The sequence below is a fragment of the Zalophus californianus genome, chromosome 8, assembly GCF_009762305.2.
Source record: "Zalophus californianus isolate mZalCal1 chromosome 8, mZalCal1.pri.v2, whole genome shotgun sequence".
Classification (NCBI taxonomy): Eukaryota; Metazoa; Chordata; class Mammalia; order Carnivora; family Otariidae; genus Zalophus; species Zalophus californianus.
Window position 1 is genome coordinate 23,612,517 of NC_045602.1, and position 23,015 is coordinate 23,635,531.

Genomic DNA, 23,015 nt, shown 5'->3' on the forward strand with positions numbered 1-23,015 from the left:
GTGGGTATGAAGAAAGTTCATGAATGCCAACAAAGGTTTCTAATCCACAGGAACAGCCCGTGCAAAAATCTAAAAAGGTATTCAAAGAAAACAAAGCAGCTCACAGGTCAGCTTTGTTTCTGCTTTCTGTGTGGGCAGACCTGTTCTGAGGAAGCATGGAGGGAAGAAAATACTCCCCCGAAAAGCCAGTAACAGGCAGCACCTGTGTTCCACACCCCCACTATCTAGAGCTGTCATGCCCGCCACCCCCCCCCGCCGGCCCGGTGGCTGGGCTTGAGGCTTCCAGCTTTCCCTAGAGACACAAGTTCTGTATGAAGAGTTTCTCATCTCCCCCTGACTCACACCCACCATGACACTCTCTTTGCTTCCTTTTAAACTTCTGGAGCCCAGAAAAGCACAGGAATAAAAGTGGTATTCTCAACTCAGAACATACTATCAGATTATAGCCGACTCTTCTAGATTCTTCTAGAGGCTCCTAAAATTTCTGAACCACTCTGGAGTTGATTTAATTCATAAATCTATATCAAGGGTCTGTTATGATGGGTCAGCTCCAGGATTGCCTCCGATGAAGTGGGCCAAGAAGGGACAGAACTAGAAAGTAGACTAAGCTGGTGGGTGTGGTGGCAGGAAGTTATCTTGCGTGAGATTACAGCTGGGGGTCCATTCATCAGGGAAGGAGATGTACAGTTACTGTGAACCCAAACATCAACGTTTAGGGCGGAGATGGACGTGAGACCAAAGGGAAGACACACATAAGCTAGAGTCTGTGTGACAGAGTCAAGGCTCCAAGTGAACAGGGAAAACATGAATCGCCCTAGCCAGAGAGTAGAGGCCAGGAACCAGCAGGCATTCCTAAAAACGGGAGCCATGTCGGACTTGTTCGTCATCCTACCCTCGATAACTAGCACAGGGATAAACTCAGGTGCTTGGGCCAAGCAGGAGAACACAGTTGTGTGGGTCACCCAGGTAGAAGCCCAAACATCACGATCTGGGGTCTGAGATAGGCATAAGGAAGCTCGCAGGGAATAGTCCAGAGCCAGAGCCTGGGAAAAGTAACTCAGGATCCAGAATAGGTGGGTGGGGCCCCTAACACGAGCCCGACCGAGTTGTGAATGCTGATTTCCAGGGCATTCTCAGGATTAATTATAGAATTAAGTAATTCTAGGATTAATCACTTTAAGCAGCTTTTCTGCTTCTGCCAGACTGAGGACTGGATCCAGGCTTGTCTTGCTTATTGGGTATCCCGTTCCAGCACAGGGCCTTCTATGAAATAAGTGCTCTGTAAATGTGTGTTGAGGAAAACACTTTTCCCAGGAAAATAATTCTTCCTGTCCATGAATACAGACTATCTAAAGAAAACCATCAACAATACGAAAAGGCACCTGTAGCATAGGAGAAAATATTTGCAAAACATACATCCAATAAGGGGTTCATATCCAAAGTATACAAGCAACTCACACAACTCAAAAGCAAAAAAACCAACCCAATTTAAAAATGAGGGGGCACCTGGGTGGCTCAGTCGTTAAGCCTCTGCCTTCAGCTCAGGTCATGATCCCAGGGTCCTAGGATCGAGCCCCGCATCGGGCTCTCTGTTCAGCAGGGAGTCTGCTTCTCCCTCTGCGCCTCCCCCTATTTGTGCTCTCTCTCTCTCTCTGTCAAATAAGTAAGTAAAATCTTTTTTAAAAAAAAATGAGGGAAGGATCTGAATAGACAATTTTCCCAAGAAGACATAGAAATGGCCAACAGGTGCATGAAAAGGTGCTTGACATCATTCCTCATCAAGGAAATGCAAATAAATCAAAACCACAGTGAGATAACATCTCACACCAGTCAAAATGGCTAGTCTCAAAAACAAACAGATAACAAAAGCTAGCAGGGATGTGGAGAAAAGGGAACCCTTGTCCACTGTTGGCGGGAACATACACGGGTGCAACCACTATGGAAAACAACATGGCGGTTCCTCAAGAAATTAAAACTAGAACTACCATATGATTCCCACTTCTGGGTGTATATCTAAAGGAAACGAAACTATTATCTCGAAGAGATGTCTGCACTCCCATGCTCACTGCAGCATTATTCACAATAGTCAAGTTATGGAAACAACCTAAGTGTCTGTCAGTGGATAAATGGATCAAGGAAATGTGGTTTATATCTACAGTAGAATATCATTCAGCCTTAAAAAAAATAAAAGGAAATTCTGTCATTTGCAACAACATGGATGAGCCTCGAGGGAATCATGCTAAGTGAAATGAAGCAGACAGAGAAAGACAAATACTGCATGGTACCACTTCTACGTGGGACCTAAAAAAAAAAATTTTTTTTTTTTAAGGATGAACTCCTAGAAAGGGAGGGTAGAAAAATAGTTGGCAGGCATTGGCGGTGGGAGAGAGAAGGAGAGGTTGGTAAAAGGCTAAGAATTTTCAGTTATCAGATGAATAAGGTCTGAGGATCTAATGCATAACACGGGACTATAGTTGATAACATTGTACTGTATGACCGAAATTTGCTGAGAGAGAACTCCAGTGTTCTGACAAAAATAAATAAATAAATACAAGAGATGAAGAATATGTTAATTAACTCAACGGGGAAAAGCCTTTCACAGTGTATCTGTATATCAAATCACCACACTGTAACTGCAGATATTTTATAATTTCTGTATTGTCAGGAAAGCTGAAAAACAAAACAAAACTACAAAACAATTTCCTCTTCCGTAGAAGGAAGGCAGTAGACCAGAAAGAAGACTCCATGGTTCTCTTTCTTTCCTGATATTCTGTGATTCAGTGATTCTGGTCTGTTGTGAAGGAGGCTACAGAGCAGGACTGACCCACCGGGAACATGGGCAGTGGCTCACCAGCTTCTGAGGAGTAGAGTGGGCCTAGAAGAAACGCCATATACACACCCTCTCTGTTCTGTTTCCATGGAGTCTGGTTCTCCTGGAACACTGAGTCTGTGGAGGAAGGGAAGCATATTTCCTGTAGGCAGTTGCTTATGCTTCCTTGGCCCTCTGGAGAAGAGGCAGCATGACGAAGCCAGAAGCTCACTGGGCTTGAAAATGAGAAGACCTGGATGTTGGTGCCATGCTGGGCGTGTGAGCGTGGCATCTCCATTTGCTCATCTGTCCTGCACAGAGAACCCGTCCTGCCCACCTCCCGAGACGGTTGGGAAAAGGCCTCTCCAACGCATTAAGGGCTAAACAGGTGTATGACGCTGTTAGGACACTCCAGTCAAAATGGCCGTGAGGACATGAGAAAATGTGGGGGCAAATGGGCCATAGTCTGGAGACACATGAAGGACTTCTAAAACATTCGTACCTTCTAGAAAATCAAGAAGAAAGTTGGTCTTTGTGAGTCTGTCTGGTAAGAGACAACATGGTGCCGTTGTTGAACAAGTGAAACTGGAGGATTGCAGTTCCAAATTGGCCATTTCCTAGCTGAGTGACTCTGTACATATCACTTCAGTCTCAGTTTTCCCATCTATAAAATGGGTGTAACATTCTTATCTTTCCTACTGCCCAAAGTTGTCACTGGATCAGATAAGGTCATGTTCCTAAAAATGCGGCCTACTGTAAAGGCACACACACACACACAACTGGGCGTCCATGCTTCTGTGAGTGTTGGATACTTAGCATAGGCTGAGCCAGTGAGACACATCCAGCCTTCAGCACCAGAGTAGGTGAAATAGACACCTTCATGAGAGCATCTGTGGGCAACTCTAAGACCTCATCTGTGCATAAAACTTTCCTCTCCTCCCAGGTCTGGAACCCTTCCCATTAGAATCACTCCTGTGAGGTGCATTCAGTTAAGAGATAGTTCAGAGCACAAAGATTTCCAGGCAAGGGGCAAAGAAGGGCTGGAATCCCTCATCAACTCCACCCAGCAGGGCCTGTGGCTGCCTGCGGTATTCTCGAATTCTCACGAATTCTCATGAATTGTCACGGACAGCCTGCCATATGGACCAGCACATACCTCACCTGGAGGTTAGGAAACAAGAGATCGGGTTTATTTTTTTAATAAAGATTTTATTTATTTATTTATTTGACAGAGAGAGTGCACAAGTAGGCAGAGCGGCAGGCAGAGGGAGAGGGAGAAGCAGGCTCCCCGAGGAGCAAGGAGCCCGATGGGGGCTCGATCCCAGGACCCTGGGATCATGACCTGAGCCGAAGGCAGACGCTTAATGACTGAGCCACCCAGGCGCCCCTGAGATCAGGGTTTAAATGAACAACTGTTCCCTGGGATGGGAGGGTCACTCTTCTCCTGCCTCCCATTAGTATCTAGAGCTCTGGAAAGAGAAACTGCCAACCAGGGAATTTTGTCTGTGTGTATGTGCAAACCTTAGTCCTCAAGGGTAGAAACCATCGTCCAGGATAGGGTAGCACAATGGGACCCAGGCAGGAAGCCCAGCATTAGCCCTGGGAGCTGAGAGGCACGGGCAGATGCTGGATGAGAGACCAGAGCAGCAAGTGCTCATCCAGGTTCTAGGGGGAAGAGGCAGTGAAGGGTAGCTGGACCAACACAAACTTGCCTGACCTCATGCTTGTGCTGAAGGTCAGTCCTTCTGGCTCAGGCTAGCGGGGGAATAACTCCAATGTGTGATATGACATGAGGGGGTCACAGGGCTCCACCTCTGACCTCTGAGATGAGCCGTCAGCTTTCCCCCAAATTGCTTGTTAGAGTACTTTGTGGCCCACCCCCCCACATTTTGGCAATGTGGTCAGGCCCTGAGCACTGCTGGGTAACTTCAGTCAACAGGAATAAGCAGGTACAGCCACTCCAAGGTCAAAGTGTCCACGTGGACTCTGGTGACTTCCGTGCTCCTCCTTTCTCTCCAGATGAGACACCTCATTGTCTGAGGCTTGTGAATCCTCCAGGGAGTTCTGGGACCTAGACGCTGGGCAATAAACAGAGACAGCGAACATGCCACCAGGGGAGGGAAGGAGGTTTTCCTTCAAGGATGGCAGCACAATAGCCCAGGGCATAGCTTCCTATAAACCTTGGCAGGGCAGCCTCACAGCCAAGGGCACACTCACCTCACAGCAAGAGGGTGGGTCTGCGGCCAGGCAGCTTCTCCAGCTTTCTAGACAAGCTGACAGGACACAGGAAAGGGCTTTCCTTCGGTTGAATGAAGGCTCTAACCTCACGTTGCCCTGTGGTATCCATCCCCACACCTTTGGAGTCTGAGAAACTTATCCATGGAGAGAAGGTAAAGGAAGAAGACAGGTATAGGCAACCTGCACACCCTCCCTGAACCCCTGGTTTTGAGGACTGGGCAGTAAAGGGCTGTTTATTATAAAAGGCCTTGTTGGTCTGGATGAAGACCTGAAGTGAAACCTTTACAGCATTTTCAAAGGTTCCTTCAATTTTAAAGCAAAACTGATCTTGGGGCACCTGGGTGGTTCCGTCAGTTCAGCATCTGACTCCTGATTTTGGCTCAGGTCATGATCTCAGGGTCGTGAGATCGAGCTCCACGTCAGGCTCCGTGATGAGTGTGGAGCCTGCTTGGGATTCTCTCTCTCTCTCTCTCTCTCTCTCTCTCTCTCTCTCTGCCACCCCTCACCCCACTCATGGGCTTTTTCTCTCTCTCTCTCTCTCAAATTAAAAAAAAATTTTTTTAATTTAAAGCAAAATTGATCCAAAGACCAAAGAGTCAGCTCTTTTCAAGAACAGATATTATGTTAACACAACAGTGCAGATGATTCTTCCAGTCCTACTTACAGCCTGTTCACATTTTTCATACTAGTATCTGTGCTTTTTGATACGTTTGAACATCCACAAGGTATTAGGAAAAAGAAACACTCAGCCATGTTCTCCCAGCCATCTCCTTGGGTGATTCTCTGGCTTTTTAATCTGTTCTGAGGCTCTCAGAACTGTTCACCATGATGCAGGCCACCCCTAATATTTGTGGGGCCCAGCACAAGAGGTCAAATGGAGGCCCATACACATATTCTAATATTTAAAACTTGTAGATCAAGTTAACAAACAAATAAAATATGTTATACAATCCTATCTTGACAAATACATATTCACAATGACTTAGAAGTCCAGGTTCAAATGTAGAACTCTTATCCTCCTTGGAATTCTGCTGTACAGAGACAGCCTGCCCCCAGATGCTCAGCCCTGGGCTCATGGACTCCTCTTCCTATCCCCACTCCCCTTGCCCATGTCCTAAACCACATGTCCAGGCTCCATCCACACACCCTACTAATAGCCATCCAGTTTGCCACTCTTTGACCCTAGGGGTGCACAGACTGGCCATACTGGCTTTGATCTCTGCCTTTGGTAGGATGGACCTGGAAAAGAAGCCTGAAGAGACTAGAGGCAGGTGTGGGGCCACTTGGGCAGAGAATCCTAGGTTCCCTAAAGATTCCCTAGGTATACAGAGAACGTTCTCCAAGAGGGGCATGGACTCTAGTTAGTCACATCTTCCTGGCTCTGCGGACTCCTTACTCATAAAGAGAGGCATGGCTGGAGGAGTGTTGTAGTGGGGGTAACTCTAAATTCCAGAGTCAAGGGTAGGAGAGGGCATCTAAGGACATTATTGCATTGTTAAAATGTCCATACTACCAAAAGCAATCTACAGATTCAACGCAATCCCTATCAAAATTCCAATGGCATTTTTCACAGAAATAGAAAACCCGATTCTAAAATTTGTATGGAACCATCAAAACAAACAAACAAACAAACCAAAGAGCCAAAGCAATCTTGAGAGAGAACAAAGCTGGAGGCACCATGCGCCCTGATTTCAAACTATATTGTGAAGCTATAGTAATTAAAACAGTATGGTATTGGGGCACCTGGGTGATTCAGTAAGTTAAGCATCCGACTTTTGATTTTGGCTCAGGTCACGATCTCAGGGTCATGAGATGTAGCCCTGTGTCAGACTTCATGCCATGAGTGTGGAGCCTGCTTAAGATTCTCTCCCTCTGCCAGTGCTGCTCCCCCCCCACCCCCACCCCACTCATGCTCTCTCCCTCTCTCTCTCTCTCTCTCTCGCTCTCTAAAAAAAAAGTATGATATTGGCATAAAAATAGACACATAGAAAACTGGAACAGAGTAGAGAGCCCAGAAGTAAACCTACCATATATGGTCAATTATTTTATGACAAAGGAACCAAGAATACACGATGGGGAAAGGACAGTCTCTTCAATAAATGGTGTTGGGAAAACTGGACAACTACATGCAAAAGAATGAAACTGGATCACTTTCTTACACTGTACATAAAAATTGACTCAAAATGGATTAAAGACTTGAACGTAAGACCTGAAACCATAAAACTCCTAGAGGAAAACATAGGCAGTTAGCTCTGTGACATCAGTCTTGGTGATGATTTTTTAGATTTGACACCAGAAGCAAAGGCAACAAAAGCAAAAATCAACAAGTGGGACCACATCAAACTAAAAAGATTCTGCACAGCAAAAGAAACCATCAAGAAAATGAAAAGGCAACCTGCTGATTGGGAGAATATTTGTAAATTATATATCAGATAAGGGATTGATGTTCAAAATATATAAAGAACTCATAAAAGTAATAGCAAAAAAAATCCAATTGAAAAATGGGTAGAGGATCTGAATAGATCTTTTTCCAAAGAAGATATACAGATGGCCAACAGGGACAGGAAACCATCACTAAGCATCAGAAAAATGCAAATCAAAACCCAATGAGATATCACCTCACACCTGTCAGAATGGCTATTAACAAATTAACAAGAAATAATAAGCATTGGCAAGAATATGGAGGAAAGAGAACACTTGTGTACTGTTGGTGGGAAAGTAAATTGGTGCAGCCACTACAGAAAACAGTAGGGAGTTTCCTCAAGAATATAAAAATAGAAGTACCATATGATCCAGCAATCCCATTTCTGAGTATGTATCTGAAGAAAGTGAAAACATTAGCTCAAAAAGATACCTGCAACCCCATGTTCATTGCAACATTATTTACAATAGGCAAGACATGGAAACAACTTCACTGTCTATCAGTGGAGGAAAGGAAAAAGATGTCTCTGTCTCTGTCTCTGTCTCTGTCTCTCTCTCTCTCTCTCTCTCACACACACACACACACACACAATGGTATATTACTCAGAAATGATGAAGAAGAAGGAAATCTTGCCGTTTGTGACAACATGGACCTTGAGGGCCTTATGCTAAGTGAGATAAGTCAGACAGAGAAAGACAAATACCCTATGATCTCACGTATATGTGGGATCTTAAAAAGAGACAACGCAAACGAGCTCATGGACACAGAGAACAGGTTGATGGTGCGGAGCAAGGTGGGTGAAATGTGTGAAGGGAGTCAGAAATCGCAAACTTCCAGTCATAAAATAAATCAGTCATGGGGATGGAACATACAGCATGGTGACTATCACAGATAACACTGCACTGCATATCTGAAAGTTGCTAAGAGAATAAATCCTAAAAGTTCTCATCATAAGTAAATCTTAAAAGTTCTCATCATAAGGAAAAAATTCTATAATTATGTACGGTGACAGATGATATAACTAGAGTTATTGTGATGATCATTAGGAATATAGGCAAATAGCTCATCATTATGTTATACACCTGAAACTAAGACAATGTATGTCGATTATACCTCAATTTAAAAAGGAGGGCATTATTGTTATGTTGTGTAAAGCCTTAATCCAGGAACTCAGGGTGCTCACCCAGGTCACTCCCCATATGACTCTGGGCAGGCTGCTGATTCAACCCTCTAGGGCCCAATTTCTTCATCTGTAAAATGTGGGGTTTGAGTCAAGACGTGTTAAGTTCCTTTACAGAACGAAAATCCTAGGCTTCCCTTCTAGAGTGAATTCAAATAACAAGGACAGAGTACCTATCACAGGCCAGGCACCGTGGCGAGTGCTTATGCACCCGTGATCTTGTCTAATCCATGATTCCAACACTGCACACCCCCTTCCCAGCCGGACAAGGGCTGTGCCCAGGCTGGAGATCCCAACGATGGCCAGACTGAACATGATGCAGTGCTAACTGTATGGGCATCCAAGAGGGTGCATCCACGATCTGAGGAGACACACAGTCCACCTGCAGCAACAGTCCTGAGTCCCTCAGCTTCCCTAGTGCCTCAGCTCTTCGGAAGGTCCCTGTTCTTGAGGGCGAGTTGACCCATATACCACTTCTCCTTGGTTAGCTGGCCCTTCTCAGATCACAGCTCACTACTTGACCTTGAGCAAGTTTCTTACTTGTCCAGGCCTTGGTTTTCTCAACTGTAAAATGAGCCCTTCTGAGGACTAAAGGAGAGAAGACCTATTAGTGCCTGACATAAGCAGTCAGTAATTGGTAGGTATTACTATTATTTTCTTCTCAAATGGGAGCAAGAAGATGAGAGCGGCCAATGGGGAGCCAGATCAGCCCTGCTGTCTTCCCTGAAGGACAAATGGCCACTCTTCCCCATAGGACAGAGGTCTTGGGCTTGTCACGTCAGGTACAGGACATTTTGTAACCACACAGCAATCCGCCAGCCAAGCGCACGGCGGGGTCTGAGGCCTCATCAAATATTGACGCAGTGTATAATGTCTTCCGAACACGATACAACACTTCACAAACAGGAGCCTGACCTCCTCTGACCCCAGAGGAGGGTGAGGGCTTTGTACATCCCGTAAGTGGCTGCGCATCTAGGAAATCGTCAGGGGCCAACGTCATGTGCGCCATCCCTTTCGTGGCAGGATGAAAAGCCCCGCTGCCTGCTTTTAAGTTTCTCCTGCTAACCCAGCTCCCCAAGAAGGGAAGAGGAGATGAAAAGAAGCGTTGGGAGCACCTCCTCTGTGCCCAGCCCCAAGCAAAGGGCCAGGGATGCGTGCTCAGATTCCATCCCCACAGGAACCATACCCAGTGGGGGCGGTGCTGGCTATACTTTATAGATGGAGGCTCTGAGGCAGGAGGGGATGAAGTAGGCAGCCCCCGCAAGATCACAACATTTGTCCGGGGTGGAGTTGAGATTTAGACCTGCATCTAAAATCCACGTGCTTCTGCCGACACCACTCAGGATGTGGGAGCTAAGAAAGGGCAGAAATCCCCACAGCCCCAGCGGGTTCCTGGGATTCCTGCCTGGGGTCAGGCCCACTTAGAAAACTAGCCACAGCACTGAGCAGAGTCAAAACTGTTAAGTTCTATTGGCCCCCGCCAAGCAATCCCTGCCCAGATCCCCTCTTTGGACCCTTAGAACAAAACCTTGTGTTCGGCTTCTTTGTAAACGAAATGACATCTATTTCTTAAGAACCCTCATTAATAACAGATGTTTACTGAACTGCCCTGTGATGGGGCCCTGAGCTAGGCTGGGGTAGGACGGGACCTAGGAGTGGCACATCCATTTCTTAGCACAGCTGAAAATCAGTATTGCCCTTGAGTTATTCATAATCCACTTACAAGTCACAAGAATCATCATAATAGTCGGCATTTATAAAATGCATTCCATTTAGACATCAACTCCACAATAGAGCACCAGCAAAGGAATATCATACATCCCGTGTGATCTTCGCGACAAGCCTGTGAGTTCGGTAAGGATTACAATGAGTAAACGTGGTCACAGAGTAGTTAAGTTACTGTCCCCGAGTCCCACAGCTAGTTAGTGGCTGAGTCAGGATGCGAACTCATGTCTGTCTCACAAATATAGGAACCACCATTTCAGAGCCAGCCATGTGAGAGATTAAAAAATAAAAACAAAACCCCGAGGCACAGAGAAATGATGTGGAATGGCTGGCCCGAGGTCACACAGCTAGCTGAGGTTTGGACCCACACAGTCTGGTTCCAGAGGCTCAGCGCTTAACCACTATTCTCTTCCCCTGTAGGAACCTATCTTCTACACCAAGTCCCCCTCCCTTGGGGAAGCAGAAACCTAAGTTCCGTCACTTTGTGATTCCTCTTGCCTTTCTCTGAGGTATCCAGAAGTTCTGGGGGGCTTGCAAAGTGCCAAGGGGCATCTCGTCCACAGGTTGGTCTGGGGTTCATTGACACATCTAGACCTCAGTCGACATGCCCCACGCAGGTTGCCCTGACTGTTCTCTGCTCCTGTCCTTCCTCTCATTCCCCTCTTCTGTATCACGCTGGGCCCAGGAAGTTCTGTGAGGCCATTCGAGGCCTCACTGGCCAAGGTTCACCATGAGGCGATCCCCTTAGGAGGCCTTGCCACCTGCCCGGGGCTCCCCTCTCTCGCCCCCTGCTCAGTTCTCTTCCACTTACACAGGTGTTTCCCCCAAACCCTCTCTCTGTGCCCAGAGTCCACTCAGGGATCCTAAAGTTTATGGTATCCCCAAAATAAGAAGATGCCTTTGTTTCTTCCTTTGTCCTGCCACATCCCTCCCTGAGGTGACAGGTTCAGAAAGGCCAGGCTGCTTGGTGGGGAGTGGGGATTATAGCAGGAGAGGGAAAGAGTTGGAGAGGGGAAAAACAAAAACAAAAAACTCTGAGTCATACAAAAAAAATACATATTGAAGGAGATCTGAGAGTGAATTTAGGAAGACCTCACAGAATAAATGTTTTTGAGGGCGGTCTTAAAGCAATTAAGCATCCATCAACAGAGAGGAGAAGAAAGATGAAGATTTCTCCCTGGCAAGCCAAGGGATACCAGTCCTCGCAGGGCCAGAGAAGTTGAGGGGTTGTGTCCTACAGGCTCAAACTGGAGCAAAGATAAGACCCCCAACATTAGTCATTCCTGAGTACCGACTATGTGCCTGGTCCCAGGGGTTCAGCTGAGAACAACACTGACACAGAAGATGAGCAGCAGGCCCAGGGCCAGTGACAGGCCAAGAGGGCCAGTCTTCCAGGTGGATGCCATGGCCATCTGTCCTCCCAGAGTGAGGGGGCGGCCGTGAGGTCACATAGGAAGAGCTCGTGGCAGCACGTCCGCTCACAGCGGGCACTCGGCAACAGCAGCTGCTGTAATGTTTACCCCTAATTTGAGGCCTCCCCACTCAGGAGCCATGTCACTGTTTGGGCTCACAGGGGCACTTCTGCTCTAGGCAGAGGCCAGGCAGAGGAAGCCAGGCACTCTCCATCACTCTCAGTGGCCCCAGGGACCGGTTGTCTCCCTGTGTCTGCGGCCCCAGGGCCCCAGACCTTAACCTTGGCTCAAGCACTCCAGGCCCCAGAGCCTAGAGAGAAACCTGCTTCCCGGCACATTCCCACATTCCTTCTGGGTGGAATGCCTTTATATGGCCAGGTCCCATGGGCAGAGGTTTAATTAACTCTTTACATACCTTTATAAAACCCCATAAGGGAGAACAACTCCTCTACTACCCTCAGAAAATGCTGATGCCAAGAGGATGTTTTTATTTGATGAGTATCCTGTCTCCTCTTGCTGAGATCCTGTAGCACAAGTTACCCAGGGCGAGGATCTGTCTGAGCACTTGCGGACAGGACTGGAGAATCCAGGGGGAGTTAAGGAGAGTTTGTTGGGTTTGTCATTGGCAAGAATGCTGCATGTCTCCTACGTACAAAGCATGGTGTAAGGTATGCAAGGTTGTGGAAAAGGCGAAATTCTTGACTTCCAGGTAGTTCCTCACTCAGGAGAGTAAACAAATAACTGGTGAATAGAAAGGAACAAGTCCCCTTATAAACATCATGGGCTTTAGAAAAAAGAAACAAGTCACCTGCAAGGAAGGTGACCCCCTTGACCATCAGGCACTCATAAAATGCCCCAGTTTTGAAGCACAGAGCTAACTGGAAAGGGACAAGCCAGGTGCAGCTCTTTGATCCACAGGCCCCTTCCCATCTCCCCCCCTCTCCCCCGGTGAAGTGACTGGGTAAGGTCAGCGCTCGAGAGAGGATCCTGCTTATCTGTGACACGTGCACCCTGCCGCAGTTGCTGCCCGACCAACCTATATAACCTGGCCACCTTATCAGGAGCCCTGTCTGCCACAGCAAGTGAGGGTCAGCACAACAAGGAGGGTGGCAAGGTGGCTCCAGGTCCTTTACAGGAAAATGATTAAGCTCAGGCTATCACTAGACTGTAGCGACAACCTTCTAGAAGGCCTCCCTGGCACCAGGCGCTCCCTACCTCAATCCACGGCAGGTAGGACTTCCATTGTGAGCTCTAAAAGCCAGTTTGAATCATGTTCTTGTCAGTGTGTCCCCTGCCCTAAACCTTCAGTGGCTGCTTCCCACTGCCAAGCTCCGGTGTGAATTCCTCAGCCCCGCATCCAGGACCCTTTGCCATTTGAGTGCAGTTTACCTTTCTGGCGTCACCCCCTACTCACGCTGGTCCCCCACCTCCTACACCCTCCCCTGGCTGCACCTGTTGAAATCCTGCCCTCTGAGGGGCTTCCCTGGCCCACCCACAACCTCCCACCCGATGCTGCCTCCTGAAACGACCTGGTATTTTATACCTGTCCGGTGTCACCTGTCCCACTCCAGGTGGTGTTGGGCCTCCCTTGCTCACTACATTCTCTTGGAAGCTCCCTGAGGCCAGTCTCTCACTCTCTCCCGTCCCCAGACCCCCACGCACTAAAGGTGCTCATGTGCTGTTATTCCCTCAGAGTCTCTCACTGACTGTGTTCCCCGCCACGATCCGCATCTGCTCCCTGTCACAAGGCAAGGGGTCAGGGCCACTGGAAGACACTGGGGAGATTCTTTCTTGGTGATGTTGTTGTTGGTCAGCTCTGACATGCGCATAGAATTAAATTGCTATGAAGTCCTAGCGGGCCCCTCCCACCTCTGTTCACCTTGTATAGTTCGGTTTACCATTCGTATAAAGTAAATGGACTAGGGACCCTGCGTGGGCATTCCTTCAATATGGACTTTTTGCTCAGAACTGCCACAGGAAATAGGCCCACTCCTGAATCAAGGAAGCTTTGTCTACCTCCAGCTTTTCTTCCAACACACCTCCTCTGGTTCGCATCCTACTACTCTGACTTCTCTCTGGGGGCCCCTTCCTCCAGCCCCCTAGTCCCTTTGGTCCTCAGCCCTCCTCGCTCCCTGATGGCCTCTCCCTCAGAGGATGGACTCACTCCCTCAGTGCCAGCCACCTCTTCAAAGTTGTTGAGCCCCAAACCTCCAAAACTCAAGTTCCTCTCTCCCAACAGCCTTCTGGGCATTGGCGCTTGTACCTGCAGATAGCATCTCGGACTCAGGCTGCTATTGCCCCAGAACACCCCAACCCAAACGTGAACCCCTCCTGCTCCTCCTGTACTTCCCCGTTTCTGCCAATAAAACCGCCCAGTGTGAGCGGGGCCTTTAAAACCCCACCCCTGTCCTCAGGTGCCCAGAGCGCTGTCAGAAGTGGGCACTCTCAGAATCCATTCCCAAGCCACCCTTCCCCCCTAAGTGCCTGTGTCCCCTCGGGCCTGGCTGCTTCCACCCATCCCTCTTCTCTGGGCCACCTCCTCAGCACCATGCACAGATACCCCTCTTCCCTGGCTGTCGGTCTGCTTGCTGTGTCCCAGCCTCCCGTGCAGGTATGTCCGCAGGCTGAAGATGGAGTAACAGACCTCCCTTCAGCTGGGTCCTGGGTCCTCACACTCTTCCCTACTCACGGAGGCCCTGGCCAAGCTCTGGTACATCTCAGACAGACACCATCAGTGTTCTAGGCTGGAAAGCCCAGAGCCAGCTTTAACCCCTCCCTGTCCTCCGGTGCCCAGATCCACGCTCCCTTCTGGTATAACGACTCTGGCGTCTCCCTCTTCGATTCTACCACCCTTGTTCATCATCACCCTCAAACATCCATCCCATCACTACTTCCTCCCTCAACAGACCCCCCTGAGCTGTGGTCCCATATCTGTTCCAGGGCAGAGCACTTGGCTGTGAGTCTGTGTCTCCCTCCACACTGTGTGGCTGGAGAGGGCGCTCATCAATCCTGTGTCCTGAGTGTTCGGTAAAGGTCTCTTCATATCACAGGTGCTCAATTAAGGAAGACATAGTGAATGACTGCCTGCCCCCTGCCATGTGCAAAGTTGGATGTGAAATACCAGGTGAACCCAGAATGCCTGGCCTCTTGGGATGGCTGAATGTGGACCCACAAGATGGGTAACAGCGGCAGGACGCCACGGGACGGCTTCAGACTGAGCGCTATAGTACTTCTAAGAAAGAAGAGGTGACCAGAGGCTGGGGCTTCAAAGGCATCCAGTAAAACGGGTAAGTAGAAAGAGGGTGAGGTTAATGCAGAGAAGAGAAGGTGAACAGAGAGGAGAGAGTTCAGGAGGCAAAATGGCACAAGGCTAATAAAAGACAGTAAGTAGACCTGTTTGGGGAGGCCAGGATGGAGAAATGGGCTGGAGTCCAACTGCAGGGACAGATAAATACCAGGCTGGTAACAATAATTTAGCTAACTTCTTTTGAGAACTTACTAGATACTAGATACTAATCTCTGTTTTGTTCCTGAATTATCTCATGTACGCCTTACAACCTTCTGAGGTCATTTCTGTGATGATACCCATTATATTGATGAGGAAACAAAGGCACAGAATGGTCGTATGTACTCGCCAGGGTCACACAGTGATTAAGTGGTAGAGCAGGAGTTCAAACCCAGAGAGTTTGAGGCCAGATCTCACTCTCTTATCTCTTATCCTCAACAGCCTCTCAGGATGATAAGACTCGGTCTTTATCCTGACGGAAGCATGGAGATATTAAAAATGGACAGGCAGGAAGAGGAGAGAAAAAGGGGCATCACATACCCATCGGCGGTTTGGAGTGTTCCTCTACAAGCACTCTATAGTATATAGATTTGAAAAGGAAGCTCCAAGTCCATGGCGTTAATTCAGAAGTAAAGGGCGAAACAGTGCTGAGAAGGAGTCCTGGACTTCCAAGGGAAACCCGGGTTTGAATTCTATCTCAGTACTGATTCAGGTAACCCAATCCTTTCTTGGGGACTCAGTTTTCCCATCTGTAAATTGATAGAAGTGGGGTCCCTTCCAGCTCTGAAGTTCTATGGCTTTATGAGGATTCTGAGATGGAGAAGATGTAGTAGGATCAGCCAAACCCCAGCTCCAGCCCCACACCCTTTACGGAGCCTTCCTGATACAGCCTCTAACTCCCGTGCCCTTGTCTGCACCACACATTGGTCACTTGGCATACACGGCCTCATAACATTGTGGCACTTTGAGGGTGTGTCCTCAACTAAACCCACAGCCCCTGGAGGCCAATACGGTCCTGTCTCGTACCTCTCTGGGTTTCTCTCTCGGCATCTAGCTCTGTACCTGGATACAAGAGATCTTTACTAAAGACACTGAATTCTGAATAACCTACAGCGTTTGCAGGACGAAGGTTACCTTGTCTGTATTTTTAGGTCTGTCGTTTATATCATACACCAGCTAACCAGGACATATTCCTGTGACAGAGTTCCAACCTGCATGAGCTTTGTGCCCTTGCCACAGTCATAGACACGGTCCCTGGATTCAAGCCTGAGCAATGTCACTTCTTGGCTGAGTGACTCTTAATCCCTTTAAGTGTCCCTCATCTGTAAAATCCAACTAGTAATATCTACACTTAATGGGGTGAGAATTAATAAGACAATATGTGTAAATGCATTTTGTATTTTATGAAATGCTATCTAAATACACGGTAATGTAAACTCTACAAGGCACTGAACCAGGTTCAAGTTGTGACTCCAAAGTTGTATGGCTTTGGGCTAGCCATTTAATCTCTAGTCTCTTCCATCCTCTTATGCATGAACTTCCTGTAAAATTTCTGTGGTCCAACTCGACATGCTTTCCCTCTCCTCCCCACTCCAAGGCTCTGAGGATCAACTTCGTTCTCAGCCTTCAAAGCCTGGCTTAAGAATCCTGATGCCTATCCAAGTCAGAATGGATTCTTTCTTTATCTGGGCCATCAGTTTAGATGATTCACACTTTTTCTGCAACAGGCTTTGTCCTGATGATATATCTGTCTTGTCCTCCAGACCAAGGGTCGGCAACCTTTTTCTAGAAAGGTCCAGATAATAACAATTTGGGGGGTGCCTGGGTGGCTCAGTCTGTTGAGCGACTGACTCTTGGTATGGGCTCAGGTCCTGATCTCAGGGTCGTGAGATCGAGCCCTGCATCGGGCTCCATACTCAGTGCTGAGTCAGCTTGGGATTCTCTCTCTCCCTTTCCCTCAGTCCCTGCCCCCACTCATGCACATGCACTTTCTCTCTCTCAAATAAATATTTTTTAAAAATAACTATTTTGGACTTTGTGGGTCATATGGTCTCTGTTGCAACTACTTGATTCTGCTCTTGTAGCATGAACGCAGTCACAGACAATATGCAACTCAATGGACGTGGCTGTGTTCTAATAAAACTTTATTTACAAAAACAGACCCTAGGCCAGAATTGACCCACAGGCCATAGTCTGCCCATCCCTGCTCCATACCGTCGGCTTCCTAAAGTCCTGACAAGATCCTATTTATCCCTGAGTCTTCACTTGTGGCCTTGAGGCCAAGCTCAGAGTCTAGACCCAAGAGGTCCCAAATAATTAATAAACTAATAAATAGCAGTTTATTGAAGTCCTATTAGATGTAAAATACTCAGACCTCTATAAGGTGGGTATCTATCATTCTACTTCACAGATGAAGAAAACGAGGGATGAAGTAATTTGTCTGCATAGCTGGTAAGTAGGAGAGCAGGGATTCACGCCCAGGTCTGTGCAAGGCAAAACCCCCATGCCACACCACATGCACTTGAAAACGTTAACTGGACTGAATTTGAGCGGTATGGTTGAATTAGGTATCTTCTAGCTCTCCCAGCAAAGCCAGCAAAAGGATCTCCAAGTCCCGTTGTGGCTTCCCGTGCCGTCACAAGCTACCCCACCTGGGAGCGGGGAAGCTCATGGAGCTCATTTGTCTCCTCCTCCCTTGCCCAGAGCCAGACCTCACGTCTGCTCTGGCACACAGCTTGGCAGCAGGCATCCTGAGACTGCTCTGAACATGAACAAAGCCTGCCCAGGGCCGGGGGGGGCGGTGGGGGTGGCTTGGCCCTTTTGTGCACTAAGAGCCTGGCTCCCTATGCACTCTCTCTCAGGAGCCCAGACTATGAACCACTGTGAGTGACCTCCAGGCTGCTGGCTTGGGGCCACCATTCCAGACTTTTCAAGAGCCAAAAAGAATTTATAGGAGGAAGAAGAGCAGACAGTGGGGTCAAGGGCCAGATCTGAGCTCAGTTACCCAACTTGCCTTTCTCCAACCCTGTTTCAAATCACAGTTGGATCCCAGGCCTTAAAAGGACAAAGATAATGAGGCACCTGGGTGGCTCAGTCAGTTAAGCATCTGACTCTTGGTTTTGGCTTGGGTCATTGGTCTCATGGGTCACGAGACTGAGCCCCCCATTGGACTCCTCTCTCCCTCTCTCTCTCTCAAATGAATAAATAAATCTTTTAAAAAAAGGGGGGGGGACAAAAATAGAAACCGAGGAAGCAGGTTTAGGGAACAGGACTGAGGGTAAGGACCATCCCTTATAGGGAAACCATGCCCCCCACACACACACACACGTTCTAGGAGCGAGGAATGTTATGAAGAGTCCAGACTGAAAGTAGGTACTAGAAGGTGAGGCTTGGAAGTATTCAACAGAATGTCATCCCTACCTAAGAGTCACTAAAGCATTTGGCTCAAGCAACTGAGACTGTGATTTTGGAAAAGTCCCCTGAAGCAGTGGTCAGGAAGACTGGAGGCCAGGAAACCAGTTGAGAGGCTGTTGTCATAGGGGAGCTATTTGGGAGCCCTAAAGCAAGGTGACAGCAGCGGGAATGGAGACAGAGGTCCAAAGATGTTTGCCAGTACTACCCACACACTCTCCACCTGTTCTTCCTCTTCCCCTATTCTTTCATTCATTCAACAAACATCAGTTGAGCCCTATTACATAAGACACTGTGCTAAACACTAATACACCTGTTCTACTCTCTCTTCCCCATCTTGCCCATTCCTGCCTTCTCCAAACCGCTCATTCCTTCACCAGCTCCATGCTTCCCTGACATCCCCTTTCGTGACACTTTTCCAAAGGGAACTCAGGAGCTGAGGCCCCACCCCGGTATTCTCCCCAGGGACAGGGCGCTGGGGACAGGGCTCCCGCAGAGTCACTGAAGTCCAAAGGCCTGTTACTTATACAGAACTTACACAGAGGGCCCTCAGAGCTCACACTGAGCAGCAATGCAGTCTGGCCGACCAAACAAATGTACTCAACTCTCCCCATCTGTTTTAAACATATAAAACCATACAACCTTAACCCCATAATCAACTAGAAAAAGACAAAAGTAAATACACCACCTCCTGCAACGCAATGTCGGTGACCTTACCCCCTATTGTGGTCACTAAACAAAACTGGAATATTAGGGTCCAAACAAGAGAAACCACTCTGAATATTTACAAGGGGTGTAATGCGGGGAGTTACATGAATGACAGAGGAGCTGAGGATCTGCCAAAGGATGACGAAGCATCCTCCAGCAGCTGGGAGCGACTATCATCCCTGAGGACCAGAGGGACAAAAAGAGGGAGAGGCAGAGTTACCTGAGCCCAGGGGCCAGGATCACCTACCCAAAGCTGGAATAGTAGCAGGCTTATCCGGCAGGAAGCAGGAACTCAAAAAGTCACGGCAAGAAATGCCACGAGGCTGAGAGAGATACCGTCACTTCCCCTCCTCTCAGCCTCCAGTTTCCCACCAACATGTCCAGTGGCCAAGCCCAGCCAGAAGCCCCTGACATGAAGCCTCCGTGGTCAGGCTCCTTGTGATTCAGAATAGAGCAAGAGACAGGCAAGGAATAGATCCAGGAGCAAACGGGCTGGTTTGGCTTTTCATTTTTTCCTACCATGTACCTGAGCCAGGCCTCCAGAAGCCCACTTTGCTTTGCCTCTGATCCACAAGGCTGGAGCCTGGGAATCAAAAAGAAGTCACATAATGGCTTCTTCATCCTAGTGGCCAGATGCCAACCTGATCTTCATTCTCTGCCCCCTTGGACGGTGCTTCTGGATTCTCAGTCATTTGTTTCTAACATATAGTCCCTCCTCCCTCCATCCTACCCTCCCTCCTTCCTTCCCTCCTTCTTTCCTTCCTTTCTTCCCTCCACCTTTCCCTCCCTCCTTCCTTCCTCACTCCCTCATCTGATCACGTATGGCTAACTGGCTATACGTCAGGCCCTATGCTAGGCACGGGGGACGTGTTGGATGATGAGAACTACTCCCTTCCATCCAGGAGCTCACAGTCTAGTGACAATTCCACCCAAAAAATGACATTTTTAGTGCAGGTCCATATACAAGCCATTAACGTAGGGGAAGGGATGGTCAGTGCTGCCTGGGGGATGATCAGGAAAGGCTCACAGAGGAGCCCATGTTTAAGCTGAATCTTAAAGAACATCTCACAGCTAAGCAAGCCCACATAGGGCTTTCCAGGCAGGGGGAACAGCATATGCAAAGACATGGAGGCAAGAAAGAGAATTATAATCTGGTGGGGCAGAGAGGGTGTGACAGTGAGCTGTTGGGGTGACATCAAATAGATAGACAGGGCTGGCTGCTGGAGCACCATGTGAGAATATTTCTCCTGGGAGCTATCGAAGGCTTTTAAGTAAGAGAGGAAGCTTGTCAGAACTGAGCTTTAGAAAGATCAATCTGGCTGCAGTGTGGAGAAAGGACTGGGGTGAGATGTGAAGTTGGAAGTCCAGGGAGAAAGCTGGTGTCCGTGCAGGAGTCCATGCATGCAAAAAAAAAAAAAAAAGGTGAAACCAGCATCCCTGAGAGGACTATAACCTCGTTATAGTCAAGGTTTTGGTTATTTGATAAAAAGAACCAAGGAAGGGAGGAAAAGAGAGGAGACGGGAGAAGAGAGGAAGAGAAAAGAAAAGAGAAAACCTGCTCCAAGAAAGTCAAGCTGTTTTTCAGTAAATCAGTTGTCAGGGGCTCAGGTTGCTAAGCTACAGGGAAAGTGGAACAGCCCGCGCTAAAAGGAGCTTTGGGGGAGGTGGGTGTGATCGGGCAGGTCACTCCCTCCTCCCGCCCAGAACGCGGAGCCTTGCCCGCCTTGCCCGCCCTGCCCGGCCGCTGCGCGGAGGACCAGGAAGGCGCGCTGCTCCGCCTCCAGGAAGGCCCCGGGGGTCCCAGGGCAGCGGCGAATCAGAAAGGGGGCGGAGGGAAGCTTCAGGGCCTCGGCAGCTTCTGAGACGGACCCAGGAGTGCACCTGTCGTTACTCACCGCGGCTGCGCGCAGGGGGTCTGTGCCCCCGCTCCGAGGAGGCCCCGGAAGCGCCGCGCTGTTTCGCGGTGCCGTGTCCCGAGCTCCAGTCACTCTTTCACCTGTCCTAAGGGCGTGGCTTGTGGGCTTTCTGGATCTCTGCCCTTCCAGGTTTGCCCCGTGTAACCGAAGTGGCTTTTTTTTTTTTTAACTCCATCGTTCAATGACTTGACTACCACCACCTGTAGCTTCTTAAACACATTCTGAGCCAGGGGTAGGGGTGGAGTGGAGAGAGCGTCACTGGAACGAGAAGGCCAGCAACGAGGGCTCAGTTTACTTTGCAAGGCCTTGGATTGATGGCCCTGTCCCTGGAACGCAACCTTGAAGCCACATGCCTTATTGGGTCTGGGAGCAGCGTGTGACCAGGAGCTGTAGGTGCGCATCCCTTGGACTCTGCTTCCCTGGGCCAGCCTCAGCATGTGCCAGCTCTGGGCTCCTTTATAGTAATAGTTGCCTGGAGGCAGAGTACTCTGAAAGGTCAATCACATCCAACCTCCCTCTTCTACTCTGGCATGCAGACTCCCTAGAGCCTCTGCTGGTGGGGGAGGGGCGGGGGTGGTGGGAAGGTGGTGCTCCTGGAGGTAAACGTTTCGGGAGCTGAAGCCAGTGTAAGCTGCCTCCCAGGATCAGACTCTGAGAAGCAAGGGTAGGGAAGTGATAGGTGGCCTAGAACTAGACAAACCAGAGGAGCAAAAGACAGGAAACTGGGAGTCCTGGGGGGGGAGGGGGATTGTGAGGGATGATGGAGTCAAGACCTGATGCAGGAGACAAAGCCGAACAGGAGAGGTAAACTGAGTCACGAGGTCTGCAGCTGACAGATGGCATGGAGGAAATAGGCGGGAGATAGAGTCACTGCTGGGGGAAATGACGTGGGCAGGGAGCACCTGGAAGAAGAAACGGATCCCTGAGGGCATTACCCACTGAGCTCCCGCTTGAGCAAAGCCTGTGAGGGACACAGAGCAGGGCGCAGAGCAGGCACAAGGCCGCCACTTCCCCGGTCCCCACGGATCTCCTTAGCCCCAGTCCCAGCGGTTTATCTGTGCCTTTCTGACTGAACTTTTGCACGTACTCCCAAGGGGCCTTCTGCAACGTAACCTCTGTGCGCATCGGTGTCCTCATCTGCAAAATGGGGACCAAGGTAATCTCCACCTCACAGAGTTGTGGGAAGGGTTAAAGCAGTTAATACGTGGATCATGCTTACACAGTGGCTGGCACATAGTAATTACTCGATGTGTGGGGCCTATGATGTTTTCATCATCACCTGCATTTTATTTTCAGTGTGAAGTGAATAGGGCACTAAAAATCTAAGAGGCAGGAGCTCCCAGCCCATTCGATAACTAGGGAAAATAAGGCAGAGGTCAAATGCTTGCTAAATCCACACAACAAGTGAGTGTTGGAGCCAAGGTGCAAACTCAGGTGTGCCGGCTCCACATCTTAGGTTCTTCCCGGCTGTGTCCATTCATGTTCCTTGCATCCCTGTTAATGACCTTTGTGGGAAGCAGTGGGGAGAAGCAGCCTGGTGGGAAGAGCACCAGTCAAGGAGACAGAACACCAGGATCCAGGGTCCGACCTGCTGAGTGATGACCTGGGACACTTTACTTCTCCTCTCTGGACCTCGGCTTCCCCAGGTAAAATGGATAACAGTACTATCTCTGAGGGGTGTTGTCGGGAGGGTAAAGTTATCATGGCGAACACTGCAACACAGAGCATTCTCTGTGTCTTGTCAAAGATAATCAAGACATGTTAGATGGTTCTAAATCTTCTTCCCACCACATGTGGGTCTCTCGTTGCTTTGTCTGGGTTCCTGTCTTCACCCCCTGCCCCGGGAAAATCATTTTGACCTCAATTTCTGAAATACCTTTCTGCCCTTGACTCACTCTTTGTGCTTTT

The 23,015-nt window shown here is 48.8% G+C and overlaps 1 long non-coding RNA gene across 1 annotated transcript in view; it reads right to left on the minus strand.

The window, feature by feature from the left end:
- Positions 1-21,319, minus strand: part of LOC113938160 — a 90,963-nt gene extending 69,644 nt beyond the window's left edge. Inside the window, exon 1 of the long non-coding RNA XR_003524838.2 lies at positions 21,087-21,319. This is a non-coding gene — a long non-coding RNA (uncharacterized LOC113938160). The remainder of the gene's footprint in view (positions 1-21,086) is intronic.
- Positions 21,320-23,015: the final 1,696 nt, after the last annotated feature.